Source organism: Homarus americanus, unplaced genomic scaffold (genome assembly GCF_018991925.1).
Source record: "Homarus americanus isolate GMGI-L3 unplaced genomic scaffold, GMGI_Hamer_2.0 scaffold4060, whole genome shotgun sequence".
Taxonomy (NCBI): domain Eukaryota; kingdom Metazoa; phylum Arthropoda; class Malacostraca; order Decapoda; family Nephropidae; genus Homarus; species Homarus americanus.
In genome coordinates, this window is record NW_024746161.1 from 8,358,172 (window position 1) to 8,371,722 (window position 13,551).

Consider the following 13,551-nt stretch of genomic DNA (forward strand, 5'->3'; position numbering starts at 1 on the left):
ATTATTAATTTTCAACATAGGCCGTGCATTTGTATGTCCAGATCTCTAGTTGACTGGTTGGCACTAGTCAACAACAAAACTATTTTCGTAGTTTAGTTTGTGGACATGTACTGAAGTGTTTAAAACTGTTAACTTGGGCGGCCTTGAAGTGTTATTGTGCGTCAGAGTATCGGGCGGGCTCCTTCATGATATATTCCATCAATCACCCTGGATGTCTTGAATATATAAGAAAAACCTCTTTCGAAATCTTACATATTCTGGTGTCAGTTTTTTTCCTTAATTTTTCACAATATTAATTGGGGAGTTTTATTAAACAAATTCTCACCCATATCTCGCAAAATGTTTAAACAAAATTATTGAATCAATACTCTGAGTATTCTCTCTAAATTTTCAACACTATTATTATTTCCACGTATTTCTGTGCTTTAGCTCCTTGGGTCCTTAATCGAGATAGGCTCTAATGTGTTAGAGGACACAGGTTTCTCTCAGCTGAATAAATTCGTCTGCCGTTAGCTAGAATAAAATACCCAAACGAGACTGTCCTCTAAAGGGTTGAATACCTACTCCAGATAAGTTCACACACACACACACACACACACACACACACACACACACACACACACACACACACACACACACAACTAACGTAGGCGTCACCAGCCTGGTCGTCTTCTCTCAACGCCACCCAACAACGTCGGCTAGAGAAGGTACAGAAAAGGGCCTTCAGAATCATGCTCGGCGCAGACTATTCCGGCTACATCAACGCTCTCTCCACCCTGGAAATGCCATCCCTCAGTGACCTCCACCACCAAGCACCAGCAAGGTTTGGCAGTGGACTACTGCACCATCCTCGTCATCGCCACCTCCTGCCACCGGCAGTCCCCCACCCACCTCGCGCAGTCCGCCACTACAACAAAATTCAGCCCATAAGAGCCCGCACCGATAGATATAAGAACAGCACCATCCCATCTTTTGTTAAAATAATAAACAACTCCTGATTTATGTACTGTACAGCCCTGTAAATGTATTCAACAGATATCATTATGTCTAAATCAAATGTAAGTTTGTATATTTTCAGCCACCGGCTGCAACTCTATTAATAAACCGTTTATTATTATTATTATTATTATTATTTCACACACACACACATACATAGATAACGACTATTAAAAATTATAGAAGGTAATTTTTCCGGTAAAGCGCCATTCTTACTCATATACGAAGGGTACCACATTGGTATGTGATCGGGGAAATTTAAGTAACATTGTGGGTATTAACTATTGTAGATTACCTGTCCAATGAAAACCACTAACCAGCAGATGGCAACAGTGACAGCTTGTATCTGCAGTGTATGTTGATCTCACATGTGATCAGTGGAAGATGACGAAATATCTGGTCAAGATGACATTCCTGGGCACGTATACCTCCTCCTGGCTTAAAAATATGAAAAAGTTGTTTTTTTCCACTGTACCTCACACACACACACACACACACACACACACACATACGTACCTAAGATCTTCGGGTACTTCATGCCAAATACTGTCAAGTGTTCAAGACTTTTGACCCCGACTGTACACATACAAACATTTATACATATACACTTGTCACTTTCTAAAGTTACCTTTCATCACTGTCTTTCTATCATTTCCCCTTTTATTTTTAGGTTTCTTTTTTCCCTTAATCCACCCGACACAACAGTGGAAGAGAATTAAATATAACAGGTACTTATACACATATATCATTATTGTTACCCATGTTACCCATGTATAAAGTTTTATAGTTTCTAATGGGTCAAAAGTTTTTTTTTTTTAATGAGAGATACATAGCAAAGAGTGAAAGTCAATAAGGAAAAGGTGGCCCAAAGGTATACTGTACATTAGGCAGCCATATTTAACTTTTGTTCACGAATGATAATGAGTCTTATAATGTGAACCAAATTTTTCTGTTCTATGTTTGTATAAAATTTTCAGTGAGCGACCAAGTTTAATGACCTTTTTTTTTTCTTCAAGAGATTAACATCCTCATTTATTGCTGTTTAAGGGCGGGCGGGTCGTGTTGCGTCTCTGTAACAAAAGCGTGTTCGGCATTCGGGCCTTCGATGTAGAGCGGCAGAAATTGGACAGTGATTACATAAGTTCGTCAAGATCGTCTTAGTGAGGTGAAAGTGTAAATCGATGTCGGACTTTTCATGCTAGACACGATTGTATTTTTGAAAACTCAATTTCCACCGAGTTGGAGGTACAGCCAGGGTCACAGGCCTATAACCACACAATCACTGCCACATGACAAAGCTTTTATTTTATTTTATTTTTTAGGGTGTTGTGGTCACGGCTGTGATAAAGGCCAACCAGGGAGTGTAGTACTGTGCCTTCAGTTAAATCAGTTCATAGTTGTCATCAGTGAATGCAGAAGAGACTATAATAACTTAAAGTGAATACATATTGGCAATCGAGCTGGTAAGGACAACTGCCAGCCTATTCGTGTCATAGGTGCCACAGAGACTTTAAATTTTATTTTGTTTGTGTGCTTGCTCAAGGACTGAATCTGTGTTTATATTACACCACTCACAGGGAGATACAGTGTACACAGTGATAGTTCATAGTGTCATCAGTGACCGCTGAAGTTGTAAATAACTTAAAGTGAGCGCTCACTAGCAAGCAAGCTGGAAAGGCACCGTGCCAGCTGAAACCAAGTCGTGTCATAGGTGCCACAGAGACTTTAAATTTTATTTTATGTTGATTGTGTGCTTGCTCAAGGACTGAAACTGTGCCTACAATACACCATTCACAGGGAGATACAGGGTACGCAGTCGCAGACGACAACTCCATAGGCAACAGAGAGTAGCTAAGTACTTTTTTCTCTCTTTATTTTCTTTGAAATAGGTGTAGATCTATACACAGTCTACACCCCCCCCACAACAACAACAACCATGAGTTTGGTATGTGATTACTGCAGGGAGACGTCGGATATGGAGGATGCAGGCCTAACTAATGCAACGTCTAGGAAGTTACTAACTGCCGTAAAGCTTGATGGCTGTTGCTGGTATTGCCCTGGCTGCATAGTCAAGGTGAATGAAGCGATTGCAATCCATAAGGGAACGAGTTCTCTAGGGACGAAAATAGATGAAGCAGGAGCCCTGCTGGTTGACAAACTGGAGCAAGTTGAGAAAGAGATCCTTGCTAAGACTGAGGAAGTAGCTAATAGAATGGAGGTGGTTGCTAAGAGGAGCTATGCGGACGTATTAGGAGGGCCACGGGTGGGGGGGCGGAGAGTAATGCAGAATCAGTACAGGTTCTACAGCAGATTGGGACTCTGAAAAAGTGTGTCGAAGAAATGAAAATTAACGGACCTACTGTTAGGGGAGAGGAGGAACACCAGGAACGGCTCCAGCGCAGGAACAATGTAATAGTTTTTGGAGTCCCAGAGAGCCAGGCAGAGGGAACGGTGAGTAAGGAAACACACGACAAGGTGCTGTTTCAAAATATTTGCACAGAGGTTCTGAAGATTCCAGCAACCCCTCAGGATGTGAGGAGACTGGGACAAAAGCAGGGGGCTAAGCCTCGCCCCCTCAGGATCACATTAGGGAGTGAGGAGGAAAAATGGCAAGTTATCCGGCAGGCAAAAAACTTAGCAAGGAGCGAGGCATTTCGAGATGTATTTATTCACCCAGACCGCACGGTAATGCAGAGGGAACAGCACAAGAAGCTCCTGCTGGACTTGAAGCAGAGGAGGGAGGAGTCGAGAAGGAACGGGGACAGGTGCACATGGGTTATACTCAGGGGGAGGGGAGTGGAAACAAGTGTGCCGACACAGGGCCAGGGGGCAGCAGTGCACCCTCCACCCACTCAACCCCCCACCCGGGAGGCGGCACCAGCTCAGCCTACCGGACAGGAGGGAACGAGCGCCGTGTAAACAATGAAATTTTTAACCACACCCTGCAAAATACAGTGTACTTAGCAAATGCTGCAGCTTCTGAGAATGTGGGTGGAGCGGGTTTATTACTAAGAGCAGAGACGTTACCGAGAACAAATTCTGGCTTGAATGTCATGTACACTAATACCGACACGTTCCTGGATAAGAGGGAGGAGTTTGAAACACTACTAAGAGTACACCAACCAGATATTGTAGGAGTTGTAGAACTGTTGTACAAGAACAGGAGAATCGACCCAGAGGAATGTGAGTTCAGTATTGCTGGATATGACTCATTTACGAACCTAACTCAAGAATCCTGCAGGAGGGGTGTGGTTATCTACGCTAGGCAAGACCTTAGAGCCAGCCAGGCGAGGGTACAGGGAAAGGATGTCTTTGAAGAGTCCAAGTGGTGTAAAATTAAATTAAAGGGAGGGGACTTACTTATCGTCGGGTGTATCTACAGATCCCCGAACTGTGGCCCACTAAATCAAAGGAACTTAAGAACCTTAATAAACAATGCGGCGATGCTCAACCCCAGCCACCTCCTTATCATAGGGGACTTTAACTATGGCGACATCGACTGGAGAAACGAGTCAACCCCGAATGACTTGAATAATCCTGCTACTCTTTTTGTAGAAACTCTGAGAGATAATTTTCTGTTCCAACATGTGAGAGACCCGACACATTACAGAGGGGAACAAACACCCAAGCCACTTGACCTCATCATAACAAACGAGGAGGGTATGGTGGCCAAACTGGAACACCTTGCCCCAGTTGGCACCAGTCACCATACAGTGTTGTCATTCAGATTTAACTGTTACCTAGTTCAGGATAAGGCCAGGCCAAGGTGCAAATATTACAAGGGAAATTACAATGGGATGAGGGAAGAGATGAGGGGTATCAACTGGCCTGACTTATTAAGGTACAAGAACGCAGACACTACGCTGAATATCATAACTAGTAAAATGACCCATTTGATCGATAAATATATACCCAAGACCAAACCCAGTGCTTCTAGGAATACGAGGGGATCCCTACACATGAACCATGCGGCAGTCGACAAAATTAAGAAGAAAACCCAGAAATTCAAGACGTGGGTTGGGTCAAACGATGAGCAAGACAGGAGGATGTATGCAAGAGCCAGAAGCCAAGCAAAGATAGAGTGTAGGAGGGCTGAAAAGGAGTTCCAAAGGCTGGTTGCACGCGAGATCAAGTCAAACCCAAAGGCGTTTTACCGCTATGCAAAGTCGAAATTGAAAACGCGAGTAGGAGTATCAGACCTGAGGCTTGAACATGGTAGTTATGCAGATTCTGACCAGGATAAAGCTGAGGCATTGAACAGCTTCTTTTCCTCAGTGTTCACAAGAGAGGATGCAACTAACCTTCCTGCGTTTGAGGACAGACGGTTCGACACAGCACTGACCCACATTGTGTTCACAGAAAAGGGTATTAGAAATAAACTGTCCAGGCTAAAGGTCCATAAGAGTCCTGGACCTGACATGGTGCATCCTAGAGTGCTAAGGGAGCTGTGCAACGAGCTTGCAGAGCCCCTGAAGATTCTGTTTTGTAAATGCCTGGATGAACAAATGGTCCCCAGTGAATGGAAAGTGGCTTATGTGCGTCCTATCTTCAAGAAGGGCGATAGTCACTCCACGAACAACTATAGACCGGTGAGCTGACCAGCATAATATGTAAAGTACTTGAGAGTATTATCAGAGATGCAGCGATGGAACATCTACTACGAAACAACCTTGTAAAAGATTGCCAACACGGTTTTATGCCGGGGCGCTCTTGCTTGACACAATTGCTCAAGGTATTGGATATTTGGACCCATATTCTAGAACGGGGTGGTAATATCGACAATATTTACCTAGATTTTGCCAAGGCTTTCGACAGTGTACCCCACGAAAGACTGAAAATCAAACTGGAAGGGTACGGAATTCGGGGAAATGTCCTAGCGTGGATAGAAGACTTTCTACATGACCGCAAGCAATGTGTGGTGATTAATGGCACGAAATCGTCATCTGTACCTGTAACAAGTGGGGTACCGCAGGGTAGTGTATTAGGCCCGCTGTTGTTTGTTTGTTTCATAAATGATATGCCTGACGTTGTACACTCCTCCATACAAATGTTTGCCGATGACGCCAAGTTATTTCGGGAAATTAAGAACCAAGCGGACTGTGAAGAGCTGCAGAAGGACCTCTGTGGGCTCCAGGAATGGTCGAAGGAATGGCTGCTGAGATTCAATGTCACGAAGTGTAAGAGGATGCACCTGGGGCGTACCAACGGTAAGGAGGCGTACCATATGTCCCAACAGGATGAAGAAAATGTACTAGTTGAGACTGTGTGTGAGAAGGACCTAGGTGTGTATGTTGACAATGAGCTGAAGTTCTCGGGCCATTGTGAGAAGAAGGTAAATCAGGCAAATAAATTATTGGGTCTTATAAGAAGGTCGTTCAGATATCTAGACGGTCCGTCCCTCGTGACGATCTTCAGGAGTGAAGTGCTTCCCCATCTGGAGTACTGTCACCCCATCTGGTCCCCGAGATATGCTAGGGACTGTCAGTTGGTTGAAAATGTTCAAAGGAGGGCCACCAAGCTGGTGCCTGCACTTCGGCATCTCCGCTACCCTGCGAGATTGGAGCGCCTGAACTTGCCTAGCTTATACTACAGACGGGCAAGGGGGGACCTAGTTGAGGTTTATAAGCATCTCAGGGGGCACTACTCAGTTGAGTGTCCTTACTTGGAGCTGGCGGACGCTCGCCCCACAAGGGGTCATAGCTCAAGATTGAAGAAGCCGCAAGTCCGGAAAACCGTGAGGGCAAACTTTTTCGGAGTGAGGGTTGTAAACTCTTGGAACAATCTACCAGAAAGTGTTGTGACGGCACCGAGTGTGAGCTCTTTCAAGAGAGGACTTGACCAACACTGGAGCGGGTTCAGGTACATTCAGGAGCCGGTGCATGCCCGGTATTTGCCAACAGTGCGTGACAGAGACGTGACCGATCGCCCGGGCGGCTAGCGAGCCGACCTTTTGGTGAAGAATATAAAGGAAAAGAGTCGTGACCGATCGCCCAAGCGGCTAACAAGCCGATCAGTGGCGAAGAGGATATTAAAAAAGTAAGATATCGGAATGTTATCGTCCTTAATTAAAGTTGTGGGGAAGTACTGCATCATCTGAGACAATTAGCAAGAAAGTTGAGGTAATAAGAAACAAGTTAGTTGAAAACACAAGATAAATATTATTTCTTATAATTTTAAATGGTTTTGAGAATAATAATAAAAATATGCTGTCCCTAATAAGGAGAGTTCAGAGTGTCAGAGGTTCGTAAGCTGACTATTTCTTACAATTGAAGAATAAAACCGCACTTAACTGGTTAATCAAGCAAAAAAAAAGACGCCTAAATAAACTAAATACGTTTACTTATCACCAACTGACCAACAAAAAAAAAAACAGAAAATCTTTGGTATGATTCTGAACGATAATTTCTCGTGACCATGGTGCTTGTGAACAAGTTAAGATAGACTCTCAATGTACAGTAATTCTTATGCTAACGTTAGACTTTATTTTTGTTAATTTGCCTCATCGACCAGTTCGGTGCATTTATACATCTACATATAATCATCCGGTGGACCTATGAGAGCCTGAAACATGGGTGTAGCTCCTTAAATATCTGTAGGTGCACTTCCTCCGAGTACAAGATATTGACAACGCATCAAACTTGCTCAAAGACAAACACGGAGGTCAAAAAGACGCCCACATTGGACAGATTATTGAAAACAAACTTTCTCTTAACATCTTTCACAGAAAATGGGCATATGCGAAACATTTTGACTATAGTTCTTGAGCAGAGAAATATGGGCGGTGCTGCGCGAAGAGAATGCGCAGTACCCACAGTCATTGTTCATTGGTAGTTCCTGACCCTCCCGACGCACACTCGATTTGTTACTTGCTGACGGTCAGTCACTCAACGATCAGTCAATATTGTCAATAGCTGAAGGCAAGAGAACTGGGATTGTGAAACGTTGTGTTGTGGGATTTTGGTGTACGTGACGAATTAAGAACGTTGTTTCTTTGTTGATGTTATAATGTTATTAATGCGCTTCAACAACTAAGGTATTTAAGCACGTAATTAGGTTAGTAATTACATGTCAACATCAACAATTTAAAAAATATATAACTCCACTGTTGACTGTAAATTGCACGAAATCGTCATCTGTACCTGTAACAAGTGGGGTACCGCAGGGTAGTGTATTGGGCCCGCTGTTGTTTGTTTGTTTCATAAATGATATGCCTGACGTTGTACACTCCTCCATACAAATGTTTGCCGATGACGCCAAGTTATTTCGGGAAATTAAGAACCAAGCGGACTGTGAAGAGCTGCAGAAGGACCTCTGTGGGCTCCAGGAATGGTCGAAGGAATGGCTGCTGAGATTCAATGTCACGAAGTGTAAGAGGATGCACCTGGGGCGTACCAACGGTAAGGAGGCGTACCATATGTCCCAACGGGATGAAGAAAATGTACTAGTTGAGACTGTGTGAGAAGGACCTAGGTGTGTATGTTGACAATGAGCTGAAGTTCTCGGGCCATTGTGAGAAGAAGGTAAATCAGGCAAATAACTTATTGGGTCTTATAAGAAGGTCGTTCAGGTATCTAGACGGTCCGTCCCTCGTGACGATCTTCAGGAGTGAAGTGCTTCCCCATCTGGAGTACTGTCACCCCATCTGGTCCCCGAGATATGCTAGGGACTGTCAGTTGGTTGAAAATGTTCAAAGGAGGGCCACCAAACTGGTGCCTGCACTTCGGCACCTCAGCTACCCTGAGAGATTGGAGCGCCTGAACTTGCCTAGCTTATACTACAGACGGGCAAGGGGGGGACCTAGTTGAGGTTTATAAGCATCTCAGGGGGCACTACTCAGTTGAGTGTCCTTACTTGGAGCTGGCGGACGCTCGCCCCACAAGGGGTCACAGCTCAAGATTGAAGAAGCCGCAAGTCCAGAAAACCGTGAGGGCAAACTTTTTCGGAGTGAGGGTTGTAAACTCTTGGAACAATCTACCAGAGAGTGTTGTGACGGCACCGAGTGTGAGCTCTTTCAAGAGAAGACTTGACCAACACTGGAGCGGGTTCAGGTACATTCAGGAGCCGGTGCATGCCCAGTATTTGCCAACAGTGCGTGACAGAGACGTGACCGATCGCCCGGGCGGCTAGCGAGCCGACCTTTGGTCATATTCAATGCATAATAATGAAAGTGAGTTTAATCTGCTTTGTCCCATGGTAGACCTCAGGTGATTTTTCATCCTAGATAGAGTAGAGAAAGACCTCTCTCCTTCACAATTTGCAATGGGGATGGTAAGGAAAGTTCTTACCAAGATACTAATGTTTGGAAAGGCAGTTGTCAAAATACCATCTTTGGACCTCAGCAAAGTGGAGATGTTTGTCACTGACCTGTGAGATTCAGAAGACAAAATGTCTAAAAAATTGCAAAAACTCATCTAGAACAGATGCTTCCAGGTCATACCGTCATACTCCGTTAAGAAGCTAAACAGCTTCTTTATTTCTGAGTAGGCATTCACTCTGTGCTCTAATTCATTCCTAAGGCAATTTAATGTGGTGTAGAAATTGTCCACCTTGAAATTCTCACGTGGATCAAGTTGAGTTTCAGTGCCAACTGATTCATCAAAGAAACGTTTTCTCTTTTTTGTTCTTTTTGTTGTCTCTGTGTAGACAGGCTCACCAAAGCCCTTGCCTGATCTTCTATTTCAACAAACTGACCCTGTCTCATTTCTGAGACGAAGGAGATCAAACTCTCATACAGTTTCACAACTGACAGAAGGTCAGTCTCAACTTTTTGAAGTGATAAGCTGGTTGTATTAAACCTTGTTAAGATTTTATACCATATTACAGTAAGAAGTGCTGTTTCAAATGCTTCCATTTGTCGTATGAGGCCTTCACCTTCAAGCTTTGTAGCCACAGTTTGTCTACTGTCAGAACATATGTTCTCCAGTGCTGACTTTATCTCAAGGTAATGTAAAAACACTGCTTTAACAGCGTCAACCCTCGCACTCCAGCGAGTTTCTGAAAGGGATTTCACTACAATCCCTTCAGCAGGTAGTGCAGCTCTTAAGTGATCCCATCTATATGTGGAGGCTGAGAAGAAGTTGTATAAGGCTTGCAAAAATCTGGAATATGAAACAGACCCAAGGCAACTGCTGGCAGCTGATGTTCCTACAAGGTTCAAGGAGTGACCTGCACAAGGGACATAATATGCCAGGGGATTCATAGCCTTTATTCTGGCTTGGAGACCAGTGTAAATGCCTGACATATTGGCAGCATTGTCATAACTCTGCCCTCTCATGTCTCTCAAATCAAGACCAACATCTATAATTAACTGTACAACAGTTGAAGCAATGCTCTCTGCACTATGGTCATCTATGTCTATGAACTTTAGAAATCGCTCAACAGGTTTGCCATCAGGTTTGACATAATGAACTATGAATGTAAGTTGGTCAGTATGATTAACATCCGGTGTTGAATCTACACTAACTGAATAATATTTGGCTTGTTTCACTTCACTTATGATAATTGAGTGAATTTCTTCAGCCATCAGATTGACCATTTCCTCACAAATCGTTTTTGAGAGATATGAAGTCTTTCCACTACCTACAGCACCATACTTCTCCAGATGCTGTGCAAGAAAAGGGTCAAATTTTGCCAGGAGTTCCAGTACTCCAAGGTAATTCCAATTGTTGCTAGAGCCTATTCTTTCATCACTACCTCTGAGAGGAAGACCTCTTGATGTTAAAAACTTTAGTGTTTCAACTATGCGCAATAGAACTTCTTTCCAGTATTTTCTCTCCAATTCTACTTGCAAAGCCAAAGTGGAATCAATTCGCTCTGCTGTAATTGCCCTCACACCCCAAGTAGTAACTGAGATTTTATACTCTTTGCTACTTTCATGTTCAGCAACTCTATGTTGGCAGTTTTTCCAGTCGCTAAACCCACCAGTATACAATGAGACTTGCTTGCTGAATAGCTTGCATGGAACACAAAATACATCTCCAGTTTTTGGAGAATACACAAGCCATTCCCTTTTAACTTTTTCATCATTTGCCATTTGACATGTAAACAAGGATTTGGGCACATACCGAACTCTTTCCTTTTCACCCACATTTTCACTTCTTGCAGATCTGGAGAAGTCACATTATTCACAATTTAGATCAAGAGGATGGTTTAGTAAATACTCAATCAGTTCATCATCAATTGTCAGCCAGTCAGCTGGATCACTTGATACACACAAATCAACACTGACACCTTGTTCCACAGAATGTTTCTTATAAGTCAACTGAGATGAATCTGATGAAGTTTCAGTCACAGGTGGTACTTCCATTGCTGTAGGTGCTGATTTATTTAATCTCTGTGACTGTGACTCAGCTGACCTCGCTTCGTCATCTGAATCATGAAAGTGAACATCTACTGTGTCATCCCCTGGGAGTTTACTGTCACTGGTACTTAGCTCTGAATCTCCTTTTGGTTTAAAAAATGTTGTCAGCTTTGGAACTGATTGCAGTTGTGCACCTTTGGCTGCTTTTAACTTTCTCTTTTGTGAGCCACTCAGATATTTTTTCAGGGACGACATATTTATCTCATGAGAATCCCCATGAATAATTAATCTGTAAGCAAAAAAAATAGCGAACGTCTATAAGAGATACCAATATCACAAAAAAATAGACATAAAAACACACGTAATATAACACTGTACCATTTAATGCAACATGTAAAATATCATTAGTAAATAATATACATACATGCACTTAGAGCATCAAGATTGTTTTGTAGGCATGACTATTGGTTAATTGAAACCCCAAAAATGTGGTTTTACGTCACTTCACATAAATATGCTAACAAAATCTATGCAATAATATGCATAACTCTGAGGAATCTGTCCAGACATTAAATATATGTTATATACTGCAATAATCACATAGATATGTTTACAATGTTTATGGATAATAAATGTGAACAATATTTTTGGGGTTTCAATTAACCAATAGTCATGCCTACAAAACAATCTTGATGCTCTAAGTGCATGTATGTGTTAAATAACGAGTAACTGATCCACATTATTTTGGTAAATAAGGAAATGAAAAGCAAGCACTTAGCCATATGGATATAGTTACACGGAAGAAGGGAAATAAGGATGAACCATGGTTTTGATGGAAACAATGTGCTCTGAGACGATGCTCACAATGACGAATTGGAGAAACCTCTTTATGAAACATCTTACCGACTAAAGATGAAGATTAATGTTACAGAACACACACACAGTGTAACTTTGTATGACGCGTTGTCTGACTTGGGGTGGCTTTGAGCGAACCATACACTTGATATTACAATTTATGTATCCTTCCTGTCCATGATTTACAACAATAACTGTAGGTAAAAAGTTACAATATTATACTAATAACACTGTCATGCATTGATACTATGACTAGTTACCAAGATACAGAGCACGATGAACATAACATGATAATGATAGTGAAGCCTGGAAGGGTTTGTAGGGGTATCGAGATATTAATGTTGTCTAGCACTCAGAATGGAAGGAAACTCTAATGTGGTTTTCTTATATAATATAATTTATATGATAGACAGTCTGGTGCTGGAGGTGTTGCTTGTTCAGGAAGATGGACAGAATGAGAATTGGTTGGTGAGGAAGCTCAGAGAAGGACAGCTGGTGGGTCGCCATGCTCGCTGGCGGGAGCGAGGACCGCCAGGCAGGCGAGGAGAAGCGAAGGCAGCCAGGCAGCGGCGGAGGAGGAGGTGTTGCTTGTTCAAGAAGAATAGTCAGAATGAATCTCAATGGAGAGACAGAGCTTATATACCCAGCAGCAGCCGCCAGTCCTCTATGAATCATGTTGGGAAAACCCAGAAAGTCGCCGGTGACTAGTTTCGTTGCTAAGATAAGGTAACATCTGGTTGGTTGCTAGGGAGGCGGTAGCAGGTGGTGGCTGTGGCTACGCAGTTGTAGGAAGTTGTAGGGGAGACGTCCACTACAATACTCCCCCTTCCCTCCAGGCGGTGTAGGAGACTTGTTGTCTGTAGAGTTGCTAAGCAACCGTACCATCTGGGGACAGCTCTCGCTTGGTTGCTAGGCAACGGCACGTTGGAATGTGATGCGTAGTTGTAGGGGAGACGTCCACTACAGGTTCATATCATAACTTGTGTGTTCGTGCGTATGTTACCCCGTGAGAGTTACTGTGGGCCTCCATGTGCCCAGGTGGGATGGTCAAAGTATGACACTATAAGTGTGTCAAATGAGGAGTGACGGATCCACATGTAATTTAAGGTTTTTGAAATATGTAGTTAAATTAAACACGATTTTTCATATAGTTACGCGAATGATGGGAATGATGGGGAGTGGTGGAAGCATCGTGGTCTGGCACACACACTGGGTTTATGTAAGATTCCACAAAGCTCCTCGGCGTCACCATAGACAACAAACTAAATTGGAAACCACACGTCAGTGAAGTTGTCAAAGCCTCCAGTTTCCGTCTCCACCTGCTCCGCCGACTCAAGTCCCTCGGAGTTCCTGCACACGAGCTCCTCAGTGTATACACAACATTCATACTTCCCAAGCTC